A 24,069-nucleotide genomic window follows, 5' to 3' on the forward strand; every position below is an offset into this window, starting at 1 on the left:
ACGCGCATCGTTGGTCGATATGGATATGAACAATATCATTATCATTCATATCGTTCAGTTTTATCGCTCCGTGTGTACGCACCTTAAGACTCTATACCACGGTTCCAGCTGTCTATTGGACAGTCACGATTAGGACCTGGGTGAACCACTCTGTTTTTTTTATATGCTTTGTATCAAGTATTTTTATTATTATTGGGCTGGATTGGTGAATGGGGATCCTGGAAAAGGATTACACCATTATCTTCATTTGATTCAGATAAGCTTCACAAATTCCACATTCCAGTACACATACAGTAATACCTACCTCAAATTTCACCAATCATTGGGGATTGAATTATTCATCTATATTTTAATATTGTGTATTGTTAATAGGGTATTGCGGGTTTGTAGGGTATTGAGGGTACTTACGGACACTGGTGGGGGGCTCTGTCACTGGGGATCTTGTAACACTAGGGGGTGGGAGGTACAATTACAATGGTGGCCTATGTTGATGGGCAGTGCAAGAATATTTTTTTCAATAACTTTTTTAAATGCATTTTTAAAAATACATTCAAAACTTAATTAAATGACAACAACAAACAAACAATATTGAGCGGTTTTAGGTGGGAAAATTAACCAGTTTAGTGGTTAATTAAGTATCTGTGTGAATGTATATTCTGTCTGTATTACTATTAGTCTGTACATATGAATCCTGGTGTCAGTTTAATCTCCTTGTACGGTGCTGCAGAACCCTTGTGATGCCTTATCTATAAGTAATAATCTAAAGGTGGGTACACACCTAGGAGATATATCCGTAGATGATGGTCGTTCATATACACCGAACGAGGCAGCCGCGGGTCCCGCTGGCCAGGGTCCGCCCCCCCTCCCCGCGGCTGCATGTGTACGGCGAGGGGGAAGGGGACACACTTGCCGATGGACAGATATGTGTGCAGATATATCTGTCCATCAACTGATGCAATACGTCTGTGAACAACGTCGTTCACAGACATATCGCTGGTACACACTGGCCGACGGGCACCCGATATATATCTGTCAGTGTGTACCCAGCTTTAGAGCTCTTGTCCCCATGATAATTAGACCCCTCTCTATCTCTACAGGAGAGCTCATTATCTTTTGTAATGACCATTTCATGAACTCCAGCTTCTAACCAGTCAGCCATTCGTCACATGCAGATAAGGAGTCTCTCCTCAAGAGCTCACACTCTGTGCACAGCAATCAGCGGGGACAAAAGGCAATAAACACAGCACAAAGGGGCTGATGTAATAATAATAACACAAAGTAAATGGGAACGATCCCTGGAATGACTCCCTGTCCTTACAGTTTGTGTCTCCGAGTATGTTTCCAATGTGAGAAACGTTACTGCTCTGCACAGGAAGAATACACTCAGCAAATTCAGTGTTAAACAAATTGTACATTTTCTGTGTCAAAAGCTTTTGTGTCACTTGAAAGATTGAGGAGTCAGATAAGGAATTAACTGGAGGCTGCCTCCTCACAGATCTGACAGGATTATGTAACTAGAAAAGTATATAAAAAAAAAGACTAGGGGGTTTATGTACTAAGCCTTGAAGAGAGATAAAGTGGACAGAGATAAAGGACCTCATTCAGAGCCGGTCGCACAGAGCGTGCGGTCGGTCTGAATGAGGGGAGGACATCTTGAATTTTCAAGACGTCCTCTTTTGCGGTGGTAAGGCTGTGGGTTAACACCCACTGCCTTACTAGCACCTAAGGTGATGGTCGCGATGGTCAAGACCATCGCGACCATCGGGGCTTACGACGAGACCCTAGGGTAGGGTCTCCCTTGTCGTAAGCCCCGGAGAGCTTTCGGCTCTGGCAGAGCCGGAAGCTCTTCACTGACATCACTAGTGATGTCAGTGGAGCCGCCCCCAAACGGTAGGCGTTCCCATGGGAACGCCCCCGTTTGGGCTGCCACCCCCCCGGCCCGCCTTCCAAACGGGGCGAGCTGTCAATCAACATCAACATCGCCGTTCAGGACCTCCTCCTCTCTCCCCGGTGGCTGGCAGCCGACTGACGTGGCTGGCCAGCCACCGGAGCATTAGTAGACTCCAGGCAATAGAGTGTGCCCAGAGTCTACTGCGCATGTGCAGAGCCCCGGAAAATGGCCGTGGTGGCCATTTTTCAGTGTTCTGAGCAGTGCTGACACCCGATGCAGGACCACGGACAGGTAAGTTTAAAATAATATGGGTGCAGGGTGTGCAGTGCGGGGCCCCCCTGGACTCGGGGGCCTGTGTGCCCCGCACACACTGCACCCATTATAGATACGCCACTGGTATGAACGACCATCATCTGCAGATATATCGCTTAGGTGTGTACACATCTTTAGGGGTGAATTTACTAAGTTTTGGAGAGTTTGTTTTTTTTTCAACTAGATTAGCTTCACCTAAACTCGGGTGATTTGAAGCTCCTGAGACTCTCATATTTACAAAGAAGGGAGTTTAGCTGAGAGTGAGATGTACGATGGTGAAGCAGGACGAGATTTCTCCCCCGAGTAGCAGGTTTTGCAGGAGATTTCTCCCCCGAGTAGCAGGTTTTGCAGGAGATTTCTCCCCCGAACTCTCAGCTTAGTAAATTTACCCCTTAGTCACTGACAGCCCCATCATCATGGAAAACCCACAGAAAAATTACTAATATTATAAATAATTAAAGGAGTGCAAATATTTACTATGCAAAAATAATCGATCAATTTAATATAAATTAATAAATATTAAAAGCGACAAAGTTAAAAAAAAGAAAAGAAAAAGAATTGCATGAGCTGGTCACAGATAGAAAATAACCAGATTATTGGCAATTTACAGTCATAAGCAATCGTTGGTGTTTAAAAGTCATAAATTGAACCAATTAGAGGATTATGTATAATATATAAACACTTTATGATATGGAAAGGTTTGTTCTCACATTTATTTATGTACAGACCCTTAATGTGGCTTATTCTAAAGTATTTTAGGTCTCTCCAATGTGCAGGGAGTAAAGAGAACTTGCTCCTTATATTGGTCACACACACTGCGATATCACAGACACAATTGAGCAACTGACCTGATATTGTAGTGCATGTCCTGAAAACTACTGGCCCAACTGAAATACATCAGTTTATATTTGGGAACATTTCTTACTATGCATGTCTGGTTTGGTATTACGGTATATGTTTCTTTTGCAGAGGCAGTTTTCCTTTGCATATTTGTTTAAAGTATTGTACAAATTGGTACTTTAAGTCTCATTCAGACCCGATCGCGAGTGCAGTACGCTCGCAAACGGGTCGATGTTACCCAAATGCGCATGCGCACGATGGAGGCTGCTCCGTCGTGCGCATGCGCGAGACCCGGCGAGCGATGGGGAAGCCATCGCTCGGGTCTCGCACCAAAGGGGGCGTGCTGTCGATGGTGATTGACGGCACACCCCCTTTGGTGGGTGTGCTGGGGGCGTGGCTGCCCAGACGGAGGCGTTCCCATGGGAACACCTACCGTCTGGGTCCGGCCCCACTGACATCACTAGTGATGTCAGTGGGAGTGTTTTTGGCTCTGATAGAGCTAAAAGCACTCCGGGCTTGCGGCAGCGAGACCCTACCGCAAGGGTCTCGTCGCAAGCCCGATGGTCGCGATGGTCTTGACCATTGTGACCATCTTTTTGGCCGCTCGCATAGCTGTGGGTGGTCACCCACAGCTATGCGAGCGGCCAGGAAGCCGATCCAATGTTAGGTAGGCCGGCCCTGATTCAGAGCGAGCGCTCTGGCAAGAGCGTCCGGCTCTGAATCAGGCCCTTTATGCCTATCAGGTGTGTACTTTTATATATTATGTATATATATATTACACCTCTTAATATTGTTCCTCATTCACCATGCATTAAAGAAACATTTAACAATCCCAATTAACGATTCTTCAATATCTTCAACTTAGAATTTTTTTATTTAGGAATTAGACAAACACAAAAATTAAACAATTTACTCAAAAATAATCTATATGTAAATTCAAATCTATTCAAAAAAGTATATTTTCATCTATATATAAAATGCTAAGGTCATATGATCTTCCCAAAAAATAAGCTCATGAAATAAAATGGCACGAGAACATGTGGGAGACAGTAGGAGAACTAGCTAACATACTGTAAGATAAAATATTAATAAAACATTATTCCAAAATCAAAGAAAACTCTCATAAAATCTACCTAAGTTGTTAGTGCTATCCTATTCATTTGACCGAGGGCCCTAAGCACCTTTCCCCCCACCCCTTACCGACTGCACGCATGGTGCCGCACCTATCTCCCCAATGTCACTGTGTGCCCTGTGCACAGACTGCTATGTAACCTCTCCTATTCACCCACCTCTCATACCAATGTCACTGTGTGCCCTGTGCACAGACTGCTATGTAACTTCTCCTATTCACCCACCACTCACAGCAATGTCACTGTGTGCCCTGTGCACATACTGCTATGTAACCTCTCCTATTCACCCACCACTCACACCAATGTCACTGTGTGCCCTGTGCACATACTGCTATGTAACCTCTCCTATTCACCCACCTCTCACACCAATGTCACTGTGTGCTCTGTGCACAGACTGCTATGTAACTTCACCTATTCACCCACCTCTCATTCCAATGTCACTGTGTGCCCTGTGCACAGACTGCTATGTAACCTCTCCTATTCTCCCACCACTCACACCAATGTCACTGTGTGCCCTGTGCACAGACTACTATTCCTCCATTTCAAATTTATTCGCTCTTCCTACAGTGCTGTCCTGTCTCTCTCCAAACAAACATATTTCAAGAACCTCATCTCCTCCCAGTCCTCAAACCCCCGGCGTCTCTTTGCCACTTTCAACTCCCTACTCTGCCCTTCCCCTCCTTGCCTTCCCTCCTCGCTCTCTGCCCTCGAATTTCCCACCTACTTTATATCTTAAATTGACTCCATACATGAGGACATCATATCCCATCAGACCCTCCGCACTCCCCCCCTCCTTGCCCTTACCACCCCTCCCCTTCTGTCTCACCAACTCTGACATCCTTCTCCCCTGCTTCTGGAGAGGAAGTCATGGTCCTCATCCGGTCCTCCCCTCCTTCCACATCCCCTCTTGACCCTATCCCTTCCTGTCTCTCCCACCTGTCTCCTTCTGCCTGTTCCCATCTGGCTCACCATTCAAACATGCTCTTGTCTCCCCCATTCTTAAAAAACCTACCCTTGATCCTAACATACTTTTCAACTATCGACCCATCTGTCTTCTCCCTTTTGCTTCCAAACTCCTTGAGCGTATTGTCTACAACTGCCTTACCACCTTTCTTTCCTCCCACTCCCTCCTTGACTCATTTCAATCTGACTTCCAATCTCTCCACTCCACTGAAACTGCCCTCACGAAAGTCAGCAACGACCCCCTTGCTGCCAAATCCAAGGGCTACTACTCTCTGCTCATTCTCCTTGACCTCTCTGCTGCATTTGACACTGTAGACCACCCTCTCCTCCTGCAAATCCTTTACTCTCTCGGTTTACATGGCACTGCCCTCTCCTGGCTTTCCTCCTACCTCTCTGATCGTTCCTTCGCTGTGTCCTCTCATGACTCCTCTTCCCCTCCACTTCCACTAACAGTAGGAGTTCCCCAAGGTTCTGTTCTTGGACCTCTCCTTTCCTCCCTATACACATCCTCTTTAGGTGAACTCATTAACTCCTTTGACCTCCAATATCATCTCTATGCAGATGATACTCAAATTTACCTTTCCACCCCTGAGCTCTCCCCCTCGTTCCTTACCCGTATCTCCAACTGTCTCTCTGCTGTCTCTTCGTGGATGTCCCAGCGCTTTCTTAAACTTAACATGTCTAAGACTGAGCTGATCATCTTCCCACCCTCTTCCACTACATCACTTTCCACAATTTCATTATCTATTGATGGCACAGCTATCTCCTGTAGCCCCAAAGTGCGCTGTCTTGGAGTTATCCTAGACTCCTCCCTCTCCTTTAAACCACACATTCAGCACCTCTCACAGTCCTGCCGTTTTTACCTAAAAATTATCTCCAGGATTAGACCCTTCCTCACCCAGGATGCCACTAAAACCCTCATCCACTCACTGGTCATATCCAGATTGGACTACTGTAACCTTCTCCTAGCTGGCCTCCCAGTCTCTCACCTCTCTCCACTACAATCGGTTCTCAATGCTGCTGCTCGGCTCATCTTCCTCTCCAGACGTTCTACATCTGCTTCCCCTCTCCTTCAAGCCCTACACTGGCTCCCCTTCAGATGCCAATTCAAGGTTCTCACATTCGCCTACAAAGCCCTCACCAAATCCTCTCCCGCATACATTTCTGACCTTCTCTCCCTTCACACTCCCGCCCGTCCACTTCGCTCAACTAATGCATGCCGCCTCTCTTGCCAACTGATTACTTGCTCCCACTCCCGCATCCGAGATTTTGCCCGTGCTGCTCCCTACCTTTGGAATGCTCTCCCTCTCCCTATCAGACTCTCCACCTCTCTACAAATCTTCAAATGGGCTCTCAAGACCCACTACTTCATCAAGGCCTTTCAGCACTCATCCTAACCCACCTCATGCTCTTTCCTTCCTATCTTCCCCTTCTGTGTCACGCCTGTCTGTCTGCCCCTCCCCTTAGAATGTAAGCTCTCATGAGCAAGGACCTCTTCCCTCATGTGCTTCTCTTTACATTTTCTTCTACTCTCTACTCCCCATTAGGGCACCTAACACGGGACCGCCAACTCCCGGCAGCTTATTGTGAGTGCTTTAATCACTATTTCAGCAATGTATATAAGTCGTGTCCTTGTCCTGCACTGTAATGTACTGTAAGTTACTTGTTTCTTGTTTACCTATTAGTTCTATGTACTATGAAAGGCACTGCAGAACACTTGTGGCGCCATATAAATAAAGGATAATAATAATAATAATAATAATACTATGTAACCTCCTATTCACCCACCACTCACACCAATGTCACTGTGTGCCCTGTGCACAGACTACTATGTAGCCTATCCTATTCATGTGACCGAGGGCCCAAAGCACCTCTCCCCCCACCCCTTACCGACTGCACGCATGGTGCCGCACCTATCTCCCCAATGTCACTGTGTGTCCTGTGCACAGACTGTTATGTAACCTATCCTATTCACCCACCTCTCACACCAATGTCACTGTGTGCCCTGTGCACTGACTGCTATCCACATGGTCTACTTGACAAAGTACTAAAGGAAGTCACTGATCTAGATAGGACTTTATTACTTGGTCATAAATCCAAATATTTGAAATCAACTTCAGAGAAGAAAGATTTGAAAGAAAGGATTCCTTTTATTACACAATATAATACATCAGCTTATGCGATAAAAAGGATTATTTCTAAAAATACTTCACTTTTAAGAGCAGATAGGATTTTGAGCTCTGTTCTCGACGACCAACAAAGGGTTGTATTCAGAAAGGCATCTAATCTCAAACAATCTTTAGCTCCCAGTTTATTTAGAGGCCATGACAAAGACCCAAATTTCAGTACGATCTCCTGGTTAGCCCCGAAACCATCTGGTTTCTTCAAATGTAGTGGGATGAGGTGCATAACCTGCAATTTTTGTAAGAATAAGGCGACAGAAGTAGTTTCTTTTCATAATAAGAAAAAGTATAATATTTCAAATTTTATGAACTGTAAATCTACATTTGTTATTTATGTTATTCAATGCAAGTGTGGTATCCAATATGTGGGTAGAACCACTCGTCCCCTACATGTGAGATTTGCAGAGCATAGACGGAATATACTTAATGGCACTAAAACTCATAGTCTATCTCGACATGCAGTTTTTTGCCTCAAAGGAGATCTTAAAGGTCTTTCAGTCATGGCCTTAGAACAGATTCCCAATACATCAAGAGGAGGTGATAGGTTTCTAAAGTTATGTAGAAGAGAAGCCTTCTGGATATTTCAGTTAGATACTTTGATGCCTTTCGGTTTGAATGACACAGTAGAACTGAATCATTTCTAGTCCATCTAGATTCTACGCATTGTTTATATTAGATCCTGTTAAGTGTGAGACTAGTTAGTGATACTTTGGGTCTCCATAGGTCACATCCTAGTTCTAACACGGACAGAACTCTTCTAGTCTTGTGATAAATATATATCTTCTGTTTAAGGTCCTTATGTGAGTGATCTATTCGTTTTTATCAGTGTTTTGCTATTAGGTCCCCAGCAGTATCTACACATATGTATGGAGTATTATATATACAATCATCCTTCTTACATATATGATCGAAGCATTCTTGATACTAATATATTATATATTATTAATACTAGTATTATTATCAAAATTATCATCATTATTATTTAATAATACAGGTTGAGTCTCCCATATCCAAATTTTCCGAAATACGGAATATTCCAAAATACGGAATAATTTTGGCATGACTGAGATAATAAAACCTTTGATTTTTGATGGTTCAATGTACACAAACTTTATCTAAGGCACAAATTATTAAAAATATGGTATAAAATTACCTTCAGGCTGTGTGTATAGGGTGTAAATGAAACATAAATTTATTTCATGTAGGTACACAAACTTTGCTTGAGACACAAAATTATTGAAAATATTGTATATAATGAGCTGCAGGCTGTGTGTATAAGGTGTATATAACACATAAATGCATTCTGTGTGTATATTGGGGTCCCATTCCCAAGATATTTCATTATGATATGCAATTATTCCAATATACAGAATATTCCATTATCCAAAATACCCCTGGTCCCAAGCATTTTGGATATGGGAGACTCAACCTGTACTATTATTTATATTATACCCATTTTCTTCTTTTATGTTTATTGTTATTATTTAGTTTAGTTTAAAGATTTTCTATTTGATTTAGATGTCTATTTGTCTATCGTAATATTTTGATCAGTTGTTCACTGCATATTATTATTAGTTGTTTTATTATGCATTTGATCTTACACATCACTATTAGTATAGTATTGGTATTAAAAAAATTATTTGTTATTATTAATATTATATATATATATATAGGTTTATCCTCTTATATATATTCATATTTTATATTTTTAATTTTTATTTATTTTTATGTTTATTTTTATTTTATTTTTACTTTATTCTGATAATCATATCGATTGAATAATATGTATACCTGAATCCTGTCAATATATGTATGTCCAGTTCATATACTCCTATATATAGATATAGTTATCTTTTAGTACATTATAGATTTATCACTGTATACATCTGAATAACTCTCTATCATAGATATGTAGAGAACTCCTTTTCATCATTATATTTTTTTATCTGTCCCATCAGGAACATAAATGGTTAATTGAAATGGTTTAATTATCTCATGTGCTAATGTTTAACTAACCATTGTTAGTATAAATAGAGTGTGTGTCAGCACACCAGTTACCTCTGATGAAACGGCCTTTCTCATTGGCCGAGAAACGCGTCAGGTGAATTCCTGTGCTTCCCAGATCTAGAGAGCACCGATAAGGTGCTTCAGCCGCTGCCAGCCTATCTGCATTCCAGCACACCAGCCACCTAAAGGAAACAGGCGCTCACGCTGCTGCATCCAACCTGTCCGGATTTCCACAGACCCACACGCTGTCTGCACTTCCTCTCTCCGGCCACCCTCCCACCGGACCTGAGTGAGACAGCGTCACTGCTCATTCCATTCGGAGCAGTTCTCTGCCGGGACTTTTGCAGGCACAGACGCCGACATCTTCATCCTCTCTACAGCCACCACCTGCTTGACTCCGGTGTTAGCGGGGTGGCTCGCCGCCTTTCCACGCGGCTCAGCCACCGCCCATCATTTGGATCTCTTAAGAGGCAGGCAAGTTGTCACAGAGCTGTGTTTGCTGGGATGCCGGCTCACAGCTGTATTTCCATACAGGTGTCATTATTCATCACTGCATGTTATCTCCACAAGCTGGTTGTGTTCTACTAACTACTAATATCCATCTGGAATTCAGATTATTACTAACATCCTTAACTTGCTCTATTAACGCTGGACTAGCTGGATGTATGAAATGCTTTGCAGCTAATCATATGCATTTTATTAACACCTCATTGCATGCTACTATGGTGCTTAATTATGTTTTATTATCATTTAAGGTGTTGTATTAATATCATCTGGTCTAGCCATTATTTTATTTCATTCAGTGCACATGTTATTGCATGATATTAAGATTTTATTATATGTTGCTTAATAGTGACTTTTTTGAATAATAAATTATTTACTACTGCCCAGCGCTGTTCACTGTGTTTTTTTACTGCTATGTAACTTTTCCTATTCACCCACCACTCACACCTATGTCACTGTGTGCCCTGTGCACAGACTGCTATGTAACTTCTCCTATTCACCCACCTCTCACACCTATGTCACTGTGTGCCCTGTGCACAGACAGCTATGTAACCTCTCCTATTCACCCACCTCTCACACCAATGTCACTGTGTGCCCTGTGCACATACTGCTATGTAGCCTCTCCTATTCACCCACCACTCACACCAATGACACTGTGTGCCCTGTGCACAGACTGCTATGTAACCTAACCTATTCACCCACCTCTCACACCTATGTCACTGTGTGCCCTGTGCACAGACTGCTATGTAACCTCTCCTATTCACCCACCACTCACACCAATGTCACTGTGTGCCGTGTGCACATACTGCTTTGTAACTTCTCCTATTCACCCACCTCTCACACCTATGTCACTGTGTGCCCTGTGCACAGACTGCTATGTAACCTCTCCTATTCATCCACCACTCACACCTATGTCACTGTGTGTCCTGTGCACAGACTGCTATGTAACCTCTCCTATTCACCCACCACTCACACCAATGTCACTGTGTGCCCTGTGCACATACTACTATGTAACCTCTCCTATTCACTCACCTCTCACACCAATGTCACTGTGTGCCCTGTGCACAGAGAGCTATGTAACCTATTCTATTCACCCACCTCTCACACCAATGTCACTGTGTGCCCTGTGCACAGACTGCTATGTAACCTATCCTATTCACCCACCACTCACACCTATGTCACTGTGTGCCCTGTGTACAGACTGCTATGTAACTTCTCCTATTCACCCATCACTCACACCAATGTCACTGTGTGCCCTGTGCACAGACTGCTATGTACCCTATGCTATTCACCCATCACTCACACCAATGTCACTGTGTGACCTGTGCACAGACTGCTATGTAACCTCTCCTATTCACCCACCACTCACACCAATGTCACTGTGTGCCCTGTGCACAGACTGATATGTAACCTCTCCTATTCACCCACCGCTCACACCACTGTCACTGTCTGACCTGTGCACAGACTGCTATGTAACCTCTCCTATTCACCTGACCACAGGCCCAAAGCACCTCTCCCCCCACTCCTTACTGACTGCACACATGGTGCCACACCTATCTCACCAATGTCACTGTGTGCCCTGTGCACAGACTGCTATGTAGCCTATCCTATTCATGTGACTACGGGCCCAAAGCACCTCTCCCCCCAACCCTTACTGACCACACATGGTACCACACCTATCTCACCAATGTCACTGTGTGTCCTGTGCACAGACTGCTATGTAGCCTATCCTATTCATGTGACCACGGGCGCAAATCGCATGTCCTCCAACCCCTTACCAGCCGCGCCCATAGTGCCACACCTATCTCACCAATGTCACTGTGTGCCCTGTGCACAGGCTGCTATGTAGCCTATCCTATTCATGTGACCGCGGGCCCAAAGCCCCTCTCCCCCCACCATTCCTGCCTACACTCCCGAAATGGCCGGGAGCCTCCCGAAAATCTGGTGTCGCTCCCGACCCCCCCCGGAAGAGGGGGCAAGTCTCCCGGACGGCGCTTGTGTCCGCTCCCCCCCCCGTCGGTGTCGCCACTTACCCAGTCAAAGTTGTTGGGTCATGGGAGCTGATGACGCAATTTGCGCTGAATTGCGTCATCATGGCCCCGCCCCCGGCTGCACAACGCCATTAATATATGCGTTGTGAAGCAAGGGCCGAGCCGCGATGACACGACAATGCAGCCACGCCCCCCTGTTCCGCCCCCAAAATGGGTCACGCCCCCTTTCCCCCCCACTGCAGTGCCGAGCTGGCTGCCTCCTCCCAGAAGAGGCAGCCAGCTTGTCGGCAAGTATGCCCCCCACCCCTTACCAGCCACACACAACTATCTCACCAATGTCACTGTGTGCCCTGTGTACAGACTGCTATGTAGCCTATCCTATTCATGTAACCACGGGCCCAAAGCACCTCTCCACCCACCCCTTACCGGCCACACACATGGTGCCACACCTATCTCACCAAAGTCACTGTGTGCCCTGTGCACAGACTGCTATGTAACCTATCCTATTCATGTGACCACAGGCGCAAATCGCCTGTCCTCCAACCCCTTACCTGCCGCGCCCATAGTGCCACACCTATCTCACCAATGTCACTGTGTGTCCTGTGCACAGACTGCTATGTAGCCTATCCTATTCATGTGACCACGGGCGCAAATCGCCTGTCCTCCAACCCCTTACCAGCCGCGCCCATAGTGCCACACCTATCTCACCAATGTCACTGTGTGCCCTGTGCACAGGCTGCTATGTAGCCTATCCTATTCATGTGACCGCGGGCCCAAAGCCCCTCTCCCCCCACCATTCCTGCCTACACTCCCGAAATGGCCGGGAGCCTCCCGAAAATCTGGTGTCGCTCCCGACCCCCCCGGAAGAGGGGGCAAGTCTCCCGGACGGCGCTTGTGTCCGCTCCCCCCCCGTCGGTGTCGCCACTTACCCAGTCAAAGTTGTTGGGTCATGGGAGCTGATGACGCAATTTGCGCTGAATTGCGTCATCATGGCCCCGCCCCCGGCTGCACAACGCCATTAATATATGCGTTGTGAAGCAAGGGCCGAGCCGCGATGACACGACAATGCAGCCACGCCCCCCTGTTCCGCCCCCAAAATGGGTCACGCCCCCTTTCCCCCCCACTGCAGTGCCGAGCTGGCTGCCTCCTCCCAGAAGAGGCAGCCAGCTTGTCGGCAAGTATGCCCCCCACCCCTTACCAGCCACACACAACTATCTCACCAATGTCACTGTGTGCCCTGTGTACAGACTGCTATGTAGCCTATCCTATTCATGTAACCACGGGCCCAAAGCACCTCTCCACCCACCCCTTACCGGCCACACACATGGTGCCACACCTATCTCACCAAAGTCACTGTGTGCCCTGTGCACAGACTGCTATGTAGCCTATCCTATTCATGTGACCACGGGCGCAAATCGCCTGTCCTCCAACCCCTTTCCAGCCGCGCCCATAGTGCCACACCTATCTCACCAATGTCACTGTGTGCCCTGTGCACAGGCTGCTATGTAGCCTATCCTATTCATGTGACCGCGGGCCCAAAGCCCCTCTCCCCCCACCATTCCTGCCTACACTCCCGAAATGGCCGGGAGCCTCCCGAAAATCTGGTGTCGCTCCCGACCCCCCCCGGAAGAGGGGGCAAGTCTCCCGGACGGCGCTTGTGTCCGCTCCCCCCCCGTCGGTGTCGCCACTTACCCAGTCAAAGTTGTTGGGTCATGGGAGCTGATGACGCAATTTGCGCTGAATTGCGTCATCATGGCCCCGCCCCCGGCTGCACAACGCCATTAATATATGCGTTGTGAAGCAAGGGCCGAGCCGCGATGACACGACAATGCAGCCACGCCCCCCTGTTCCGCCCCCAAAATGGGTCACGCCCCCTTTCCCCCCCACTGCAGTGCCGAGCTGGCTGCCTCCTCCCAGAAGAGGCAGCCAGCTTGTCGGCAAGTATGCCCCCCACCCCTTACCAGCCACACACAACTATCTCACCAATGTCACTGTGTGCCCTGTGTACAGACTGCTATGTAGCCTATCCTATTCATGTAACCACGGGCCCAAAGCACCTCTCCACCCACCCCTTACCGGCCACACACATGGTGCCACACCTATCTCACCAAAGTCACTGTGTGCCCTGTGCACAGACTGCTATGTAACCTATCCTATTCATGTGACCACAGGCGCAAATCGCCTGTCCTCCAACCCCTTACCTGCCGCGCCCATAGTGCCACACCTATCTCACCAATGTCACTGTGTGTCCTGTGCACAGACTGCTATGTAGCCTATCCTATTCATGTGACCACGGGCGCAAATCGCCTGTCCTCCAACCCCTTACCAGCCGCGCCCATAGTGCCACACCTATCTCACCAATGTCACTGTGTGCCCTGTGCACAGGCTGCTATGTAGCCTATCCTATTCATGTGACCGCGGGCCCAAAGCCCCTCTCCCCCCACCATTCCTGCCTACACTCCCGAAATGGCCGGGAGCCTCCCGAAAATCTGGTGTCACTCCCGACCCCCCCGGAAGAGGGGGCAAGTCTCCCGGACGGCGCTTGTGTCCGCTCCCCCCCCGTCGGTGTCGCCACTTACCCAGTCAAAGTTGTTGGGTCATGGGAGCTGATGACGCAATTTGCGCTGAATTGCGTCATCATGGCCCTGCCCCCGGCTGCACAACGCCATTAATATATGCGTTGTGAAGCAAGGGCCAAGCCGCGATGACACGACAATGCAGCCACGCCCCCCTGTTCCGCCCCCAAAATGGGTCACGCCCCCTTTCCCCCCCACTGCAGTGCCGAGCTGGCTGCCTCCTCCCAGAAGAGGCAGCCAGCTTGTCGGCAAGTATGCCCCCCACCCCTTACCAGCCACACACAACTATCTCACCAATGTCACTGTGTGCCCTGTGTACAGACTGCTATGTAGCCTATCCTATTCATGTAACCACGGGCCCAAAGCACCTCTCCACCCACCCCTTACCGGCCACACACATGGTGCCACACCTATCTCACCAAAGTCACTGTGTGCCCTGTGCACAGACTGCTATGTAACCTATCCTATTCATGTGACCACAGGCGCAAATCGCCTGTCCTCCAACCCCTTACCTGCCGCGCCCATAGTGCCACACCTATCTCACCAATGTCACTGTGTGTCCTGTGCACAGACTGCTATGTAGCCTATCCTATTCATGTGACCACGGGCGCAAATTGCCTGTCCTCCAACCCCTTACCAGCCGCGCCCATAGTGCCACACCTATCTCACCAATGTCACTGTGTGCCCTGTGCACAGGCTGCTATGTAGCCTATCCTATTCATGTGACCGCGGGCCCAAAGCCCCTCTCCCCCCACCATTCCTGCCTACACTCCCGAAATGGCCGGGAGCCTCCCGAAAATCTGGTGTCGCTCCCGACCCCCCCCGGAAGAGGGGGCAAGTCTCCCGGACGGCGCTTGTGTCCGCTCCCCCCCCGTCGGTGTCGCCACTTACCCAGTCAAAGTTGTTGGGTCATGGGAGCTGATGACGCAATTTGCGCTGAATTGCGTCATCATGGCCCCGCCCCCGGCTGCACAACGCCATTAATATATGCGTTGTGAAGCAAGGGCCGAGCCGCGATGACACGACAATGCAGCCACGCCCCCCTGTTCCGCCCCCAAAATGGGTCACGCCCCCTTTCCCCCCCACTGCAGTGCCGAGCTGGCTGCCTCCTCCCAGAAGAGGCAGCCAGCTTGTCGGCAAGTATGCCCCCCACCCCTTACCAGCCACACACAACTATCTCACCAATGTCACTGTGTGCCCTGTGTACAGACTGCTATGTAGCCTATCCTATTCATGTAACCACGGGCCCAAAGCACCTCTCCACCCACCCCTTACCGGCCACACACATGGTGCCACACCTATCTCACCAAAGTCACTGTGTGCCCTGTGCACAGACTGCTATGTAGCCTATCCTATTCATGTGACCATGGGCGCAAATCGCCTGTCCTCCAACCCCTTACCAGCCGGGCCCATGGTGCCACACCTATCTCTTACAATGATGATATCAATTCATTTTGCTATTGTTATTTGTTCAGCTTTTACTTGATGGATCGAGGTGAAGCAAAGTGCAGGTTATATCTAGGAGTCTCCAGTACACAATTATGACGTTTTCATGAAAATAAAAAAGCAGTGTTTGCACCAACTTGGAACAAGCAGACAAATACAATGTTCTTACAAAGAACTTTTAGAAATTTTAGTTCATTTGTATATTTTTGTGCAGGAATCGTATTGATTAAAATGACCAAATTTTGTGTTTTGCGCCTTATGGTTTTTCTCATGTTCGTTTTTGTTGGCTGATCTGTCATATATATAATTATAGCTCTTTGTCAAGGAGGCACCAGTCTCCTTTAAGCATCAGCTAAAGACCACCCCATACTCACTGCCTCATTTTGTCTAGATATCACTGTCACAGTGCCCCTAGTGGTGAAGCATGTGACATTAAAGTCTATGGTATTGCCGGCTAATATACAGGGCCTCATTTACTAACAAGTTTTATCACCAAAACGAGTGATACATTTCACTGTGTATGATAAATGGTGCTCCAGCCAATCAGCTCCTAACTATCATTTTTCTAACAGTTGACAGTTGGGAGCTGATTGGCTGGAGCACCATTTATTATACACAGTGAAATGTATCACTCGTTTTGGTGATAAAACTCATTAAATGGGGGCCACAGTATGCTATGCCAAAAAAAAGTACCAGAGAAAAAATATATACTAATAGTTGGGATGGAACTAATATAATGCATGAAGTAACATATGAACATTTTTTTTTTTATCAATTATTAAATAAAACAGACTAACACATAACAATGCTAGAATTTGCATATTATACAATGGGGCATATTGTGTGGGTTGACCCAATTTTGGGAAATTAGTTAATGGGAAAAATAACAAAAAAAAATTCTAATTTTGACAATTTTTAAAACTTTTTCTCCATAATAAATGTTAACAAATACTGACCCCACATTACAGTATGGTACCGAAACATAACTCTTACTGTGCGTGAGAGACAATAAGTAATTCACTTTGGTAGAATGCAAATATTAATAGTTATTCTCAGCTAGACTTTGAGAAAGTCCAGTCACGTGGACGATACGCGTTAGTGAGCTCCTCTCCCCAGCTGGTCCGACATCTCAACTACCAGTGTGGTTACAACGGTACCCAGCAAGGAAGTGCAGTCAGGGTAGACAGGGAAGGCAGAGCCTGTCATACTCCTGAGATTTCATATCAAAATGATTAGAATAATACAAAGAAGATATTTATAACAAAAACTTTTTCTTTGTTTATTGTAATCATTTTTATAGTTAACACTCGCCAGCATTGTGGAGCTCCCTGGGACTGCAGGGATACTAGAGATGAGGCAGCAACAGCTCAGCCTCGCTTCTGTATAGTCAGACATTGCTTGCAGAGCTGGGGGTGGGGACACACCCAAGGCAGTAAGATGTACAGAAAGAGAGCTAATAGAGGCATGCCTCTGAGTATGGGGGGCATGCCTTGAGCACTGATGGACACATTTAATGTGTCACGTGACCAGGAAGTCCACTGCAGTGTTTAGAGATCAGAGCTCAGTCAGCAGCAGTAAGGAAGATACAGTGTTACAGTTAGGAGAATCAATGAACACTGAAGCTTAGCGTAGTGAGGGGAGAATTACAGTGAGTAGGGGATGAGACAGGCTCCCAGCACTCAGACCTATATCCATGTGTACCTCCCCAGCCATTCACCTCACCGCTCGTCACTGGTATCTAGCATCACTGCTGCCAGTGTTCTGCTCCTGAAGCTTGTGTGGTACACCCATAGTTATGGGGTTAACCCTTTATCTAGTTAGGGGATATAGTTACCCTGCTAGTCCCTGTCAGTTTTTTATTTAGAAGTTCATACAGCACCAGTGGCCCCATAGGATAATACAGTGAACTTTTGCTGACCCTACTCCCTCGGACCAAACTGAGCATGTGCAAACAAGGAGGTAGAAAATGCCCCTTGGTCATTGACCCATTTTTGGAGGGAAAATCCTGCCCCATTGATTGGTAGCCTAGGTGTCCAGGCAGAGATCCCTGTAGGTGGCCTGTTGCTGGGTCCCACCTGTCCACTCATAGATGCCGGACTGACAGGGAGGAGAGTATGGAAGAGTTTATAAAATACCCTCCCCAGGGCTGTCAGTGCTGAGTCAGGGAGGATTTTGTCTGTGGAGTGCCCAGAGTCTGGTCATACAATAGGGGAGAGTATTCCCCTGTGTTACCCTGGATTACAAATATTGCACCTGGTGTGCTGTCTGTAAGGAGTTGCTGTGGAGGGCCCTTGGATCTGTAAAAATAGGGGTGCGGTATCCCCTATGTTTGCCCTGGATTACAATTACCCGACTTCACATTAACCCGGAAGGCTACCTGTCCAAAGTTTGCCTCCTGCTTCCATCTGTTAAGCCTTCCCTTACCTGCTGTGTACAGTCCCCAGTGTTTCCACCTCTGTGTTCCACAAAGTGAAAGCCCGCTGTCTGCAGCCCAGGTGCCCGCTGACCTTGAGGGGACATCTCCCGCAAAGTGCTGCTGGGAACGGAAGGTCCTGGCGAACGGACCTGGGACGGCATTTGCCAGGAGAGGTGCTCTGATGCTGGATGCAAGTCCCTGGAGGAAGCTTGCCTCGGGACATGCATAGAGGACCCTGCTTTGAAAGAAGCCCCCTCTGAATAAAGGACTGCCTTCCTAAGTGCCTGTTATCAGGAGGCGCCGCCTGTCGAAGTCTGCATACGGCGGGGAGGAAGAGGAGCAGCCTGGGAAGGAGGTCTCATTGCTCCATCGTTGCGGATGAAGCCCCAGCTGAGGAAAAGGTCCCGCCAGTGACGAAAACCCTGCTGGCACCTGCAAGGGCAGAAGAAAAGACAGCCCCAGAGGAAGAGTGCCTCAGGACCCCTCCTGCTGCTGTGTATATTTGCTGGACAGAGCCCCTGTGGAAAGGGATTTTGCACCTGTTGCTCTTTGTAAAATACCTGCCGGAGGTCTGCAGCTGGGAGCTCTGGTGCGGTGCTGTGCATCCCGGAGTTGCCCTGGACATCGGAGGAGGCTGAATAGCTACTGCCAGGGGTGAGATCATACCAGAACCTCCCTATACTCTGTCCCTCCATAGCTCCGATCTTCCCTCCATTAAGGCCCTGCCGCTCTGTACACCTATCCTATCTAGGTCCCCTGGGTCTATTGCATTATCCTTTACCTTGTGGCTAACCATGATTAGGCTGGGAGACTAGGTTTTGTGTAAAAGCTGGGACCGGGGGTTAGTCTCCCACCCAACTGGGTGTAGAAGAAGCAATAGGACTCCTCATCTCTCTCTGTACAAATCTATGGCTGATTTGGGGGTGTTGTTATTCTTCCTGTGAACTTCCAGTTCATACTGGGAGGGGACCTGACTTGTGTTACTGCGTCCGCTCATTTGGGATGCAGCTGTGGGTGATGTACAATATGTCCTATGTTTATCCTCAAACTAAATGTCATGCCATTGAAATGTATTTTTCTCTATTTGCGGTTGACCATTGGTGTTAATTAATTGATTGGTAGTGACCCGCCGTGGTCCTTCGTCTGTCATAGTATTCTGTAATGCTGTTTATTGCTCACTGTATTTTTCAAATGTATTAGCTGATTTAATGCTAAATCTATACCTGCTTAACCACTGCATTACCTGGCTAGTATTGTTTTCTGGTATCTGATAAACTCTTAACCCTGTGTAACCTCAGTTGGCAACCTTTTCTTAACTAGTGAATTGTGTTTAAACTGTCAGCTGTTACAGCTGGGGAACTACAAGTACCAGCCTAACCTGCATGTGCAATATTGTGCAACAATTACACTAACAAGTGACACTTAGTACCCTACACTGCAAGGTGTCTAGTGCTATAATCTCATGTCAACTGGTGACATCACTTGTACTGGGATTGTAGATATTGGACTCTGTATTTCCAACGGGTGCTTAAAAATTTTGTTGGTTTATGAGGCGAAACAGGTCTATGGGTTCTATTTACTAAGCCTTAGATGGAGATAAAGTGAATGGAGATAAAGTACCAAGCAACCAGCTCCTAACAGTCAATTTTTACACACTGTGACATGGCAGTTAGGAGCTAATGGGCTGGTACTTTGGAGTCTATTTACTAAGCAGTGTTAGGAGACAGAGTGAAAAGTGATTAGAAAGTGATGAGGTACCAGCCAATCAGCTCCTAACTGCCATCTCACAGGCTGTGTTTGAAAAATGACAGTTGGGAGCTGATTGGCTGGCACCTTATCACTTTTCACTCTGTCTCCTAACACTGTATAGTAAATAGACCCCCTTATCTCTGTTTATCTCTGTTTGGGTGGAATTCAATTGTTTTCATCCCCTATCGCGCCCGACGGAGCTATTCAATTCTTGCTCCTGTCGGGCGCGATCAGCAGCCAAGCGCTACATTTCAGCTCGCAGCCCCTGGGGGATGAGAGCTGAAATGTGCGAAAAGTGACATGTTTGGGCGCCTAAACATCAATTTTTGCGATCGCGCCCAGCACTTTGGTCGGGTTTAGCTGCTTTACGTGGCTAAACCTGACCTCTATGGGCGCGATCAGCGCGAAAAATGGCAGCAATTGAATAGCGGCCCGCGATCTCCTGTCACTTTAGACGGGAGATCCGGACCGCGTAATCAATTTAATTCCACCCTTTATCTCTGTTCACTTTTTCCCATTCACAGCTTGGTAAATAGGCCCTTCTGTCCCTCTGGAGAAAGCCGCTTCATTTCCAGCAACTGAAATCTGATTGAGACCTGTATTCAATTTGAGGCGAAAAGCCGTTTCTGTGTGTTTTTGGCGGCAACTTTTCACCGATGACGTAATTTTCACCTGTTTTGACTTTACTCCGCATTCCCTTTGAAAGTCTTTCCACCTAGGCGGAAAGTCAATGTGATGTAATAGGCGGAAAAGTTTTGCCTATGAATGGGCAGCGGAGGTGCAGAATTGGGGTTTTGGGGTGAAACGTTGCGGGAACCCCCTGCAGCCTTCAGACAGTCCCCCAAAGGTAATCTGTGTCAATGAAAAACAAAAATAACACTTAAGAACACCCCAAAAAATTATTTTGAATTTGGGGGCATAAAAAACAAATGTTCGGGGACAAAGGGCACGATTCTATTCTATGCGATGTGAATAGCGCCGGGAGTGAGCTCCCTGAGCTATTCAATACACCGCGCTGCCAAGTCTGACTAGGATTTCTTTCCGCATCCCCCGGGATGAGAGCAGAAATCCGACAAAAGTCCCGGCGCGAGGCTGTTTTCTGCCCTTAGCATCGGGAAAACAGCATCGCGCCGGGAAGTTAGGTCGGAGAATGCCCGTTATCGCACCTTAAACAGGGTGTTTAGTCGCGAGAACGGGCATTCTCCGACTAAACACCGCGCACAATTGAATAGCTCCGGGAGCTATCTCCCGGCGCTATTCACATCACATAGAATAGCCCAAAGATAACAACTAGCGAACTTGACTCTGGGAGGGGTCCCCATATGCCCCAAGTATTTTTTGATTGCAGGTGCTTGCGGAAGGTGGATTTTTCACGATTTTTTCAACTTCACATTAGCAACTTTTAAATATGCTGACCCCCATTTTCAAGTACCCCAAATTTGCTGGGATAAGTTATTTTATGCAAAAAATACTCCTGAATACTATTCTGCATCAGGTATAGAAAAACGCTATTTAGCAGCTATTGAGCCCGTTTAAAACACCAAATACCTTCAGTAAGCCAAATCGGGGGGTACCATAGGGAACCCCCATGTCAGAGCTTCTTTTGGGGGTGTCAGGCTGATTTCCCCAAATCTGACAGTACTTTCCGCCTGTTCAAGTTTCGCTGGGTCCCGTTTTCGCGTACTTTCATATTGAATACGGAGTAGAGCGGGCACGCGCGCTATACTTTTCCGCCTACAAAACACGCGATGTCAGGCGAAAAGTCCGGGAGGCAGAAAAGTATCGCGGGTCCGCTCTAATTGAATACGGCTCCAAGCTGGAATAGGGTCCTAGCGATACTGGATACTTTTGCATGAGAATAAAGGACACTTATTTATATAAATTAGTTCTTGCAGGAGAAACATTTATTTCTGTCTGGTGTGAAACCTCCCAAAGGACTACATGAGTGGTTCACAAACTGTTTTGGAATCACGGCGCCCTAGAGTATCAGCAGTGTTTTCACAGCACCCAAAGCCGAAAGTTTCTTATTGAGAAATTTCAGAAAAAGCTGTAGTAATGTGAAGTAAATTGTGCTTCTCTGTCACCCTTAGGGTCAGTTATGTGGTGGTGGACAGATTTGAGCTTATGTTTGTCCACACATTTACATTACTGTACCTTGACCATAAATTATTTTATTTTGTGCTGGACCACCAACCTGAGGCACCCCTGCAAGTGTCCCGAGGCACCTCAGGACTGGACTACATAACAGTGAGAGGATTTATTGATTCGGTGTTTTCACTTTGGATGCTATTTATTATGGTTTTCCCATGGACATTAAATTAAATGATTATATTTGTGCTAATAGATTGTGGGTCTATTTACTAAGCAGTGTTAGGAGACAGAGTGAAAAGTGATAAGGTGCCAGCCAATCAGCTCCTAACTGTCATCTCACAGGCTGTGTTTGCAAAATGACAGTTGGGAGCTGATTGGCTGGCACCTTATCACTTTTCACTCTGTCTCCTAACACTGCTTAGTAAATAGACCCCTAAGTGTTTAAATAATATTTTTAAACATTATACTTGAGCGCTAGTAACCGTCTGTTTAGTTTTGTGTGGCAGGCTGATGCTGTGAGAAGATGCTGTAGGGTTTCCCTAGGTGCAAGGCTACTGCCAGGTAAGGGTTAATTTGTATATTGGAGTAATATACACTGAAAAGAGATGCAAGACTCCTATCATCCATACCATCCACATAGCACTGGGTGAACGTTGCCTTGTTTACTGGTGGATAAATCAGACTCTCTAGAGACAAGCGGGATATCACTTTCACACAGGGGAAGATAAAGTCTTGCAGAGAGAAAAAGTGGAGAAATATAAAGTACCAACCAATCAGCTCCTGTCATGTTACAGGCTGCATTTGAATAATGACAGTCAGGAGCTGATTAGTTTGTACTTTATCTCTTACCACATTATCTCTCAACAAAACTTAGTACATAGACCCCATACTGAAGTATCTTGTACAAGGCTGATTGTGCCTGTTTCTGCAGATAATTGTTGACAGCAATGTCACCTCTGGACATCCTCGCTCACTCTCTCTCACACCCAATGATTGATTGAATTATTGGAGAAGGAACACTGGAGAACACCACAAACAAAGCTGAAGATAGAAGAATAATAGCATGAACACTCACCAATCTTTGTGTAGTCTACATGGAAAGCTGCAGACAGGGAAGGTATTGGAGAATGATCCTGTCAGTCACACACCGGCAATGTGTCCTGCTTTCCCAATAACTGAGGACATTCTCCGCTCTCCACATGGGCAGCTGGATGTTCCTGTTTTCTTCCTAATAAATGACATCAATAAGAGAGTCAGAAGCCGAAAGAGGCACAGCCCACACGCTCACTTCTTGATTTAGAAGTTACAAAATAGAACTTTTTTCACTTATTTCCCATTTATTTTGCTGACACTTATCAATGACAGACTGTCTTCCGGAATTACAGGATGTATATTGGGCAGCGATGTACATCTGGCAGTTCTGCTGTATCCTGATACATAGGCTCCTGCCATTATACTGCGGGCATTCTGTATGTTTTACATTAGTACATACCATTGTCATGACATACAATATAACTATTATTGAAATCGGAGCTGTAAACTGTGTTCTGCAAGAATGAAAACCTAAAGTTTACACGTTTTTATATCTGATGTCTTTATTGCTCTTCTCCTTGTAGCTCAGTATCTTCTGTATACAGAAGAGATTCCTGCATGACCCGTATCTATTGGTGCCATCGCTCCCTGTCTGATTGCCTGCAGCGGCCCCAGTCAGTAATAACAGAAATAAATAGCAGTAAGTGTAGCCTGGCCGCTGAGCAGTGATCTGTAACCGTGAATGGGAGCAAGTAATGTGTGAGGATGAGAGATGCATATCTTGTGCTGAGCGGAGAGGTCGGGTTGGGAGATATTTTGAGATGAGTGAAGAGATGTATGTTGGTGTTGTTTGGTTAATGTGTATGTTGGTGTTGTTTGGTTAATGTGTATGTTGGTGTGGTTTGGTTAATGTGTATGTATGTGTTGTTTTGTTAATG

At 46.6% G+C, this 24,069-nt stretch overlaps 1 protein-coding gene across 3 annotated transcripts in view; it reads right to left on the bottom strand.

Annotated features, from left to right (window-relative positions):
* Positions 1 to 23,261, bottom strand: part of SLCO2B1 (solute carrier organic anion transporter family member 2B1) — a 141,827-nt gene extending 118,566 nt beyond the window's left edge. For all 3 annotated transcript variants that reach the window (XM_088472473.1, XM_088472471.1, XM_088472474.1), the window contains exon 1: positions 23,175 to 23,261. The gene's annotated coding sequence lies outside the window, so the exon portion shown is untranslated. The remainder of the gene's footprint in view (positions 1 to 23,174) is intronic.
* Positions 23,262 to 24,069: the final 808 nt, after the last annotated feature.

The sequence above is a fragment of the Taudactylus pleione genome, unplaced genomic scaffold, assembly GCF_031769625.1.
Source record: "Taudactylus pleione unplaced genomic scaffold, aTauple2 ptg000124l, whole genome shotgun sequence".
NCBI lineage: Eukaryota > Metazoa > Chordata > Amphibia > Anura > Myobatrachidae > Taudactylus > Taudactylus pleione.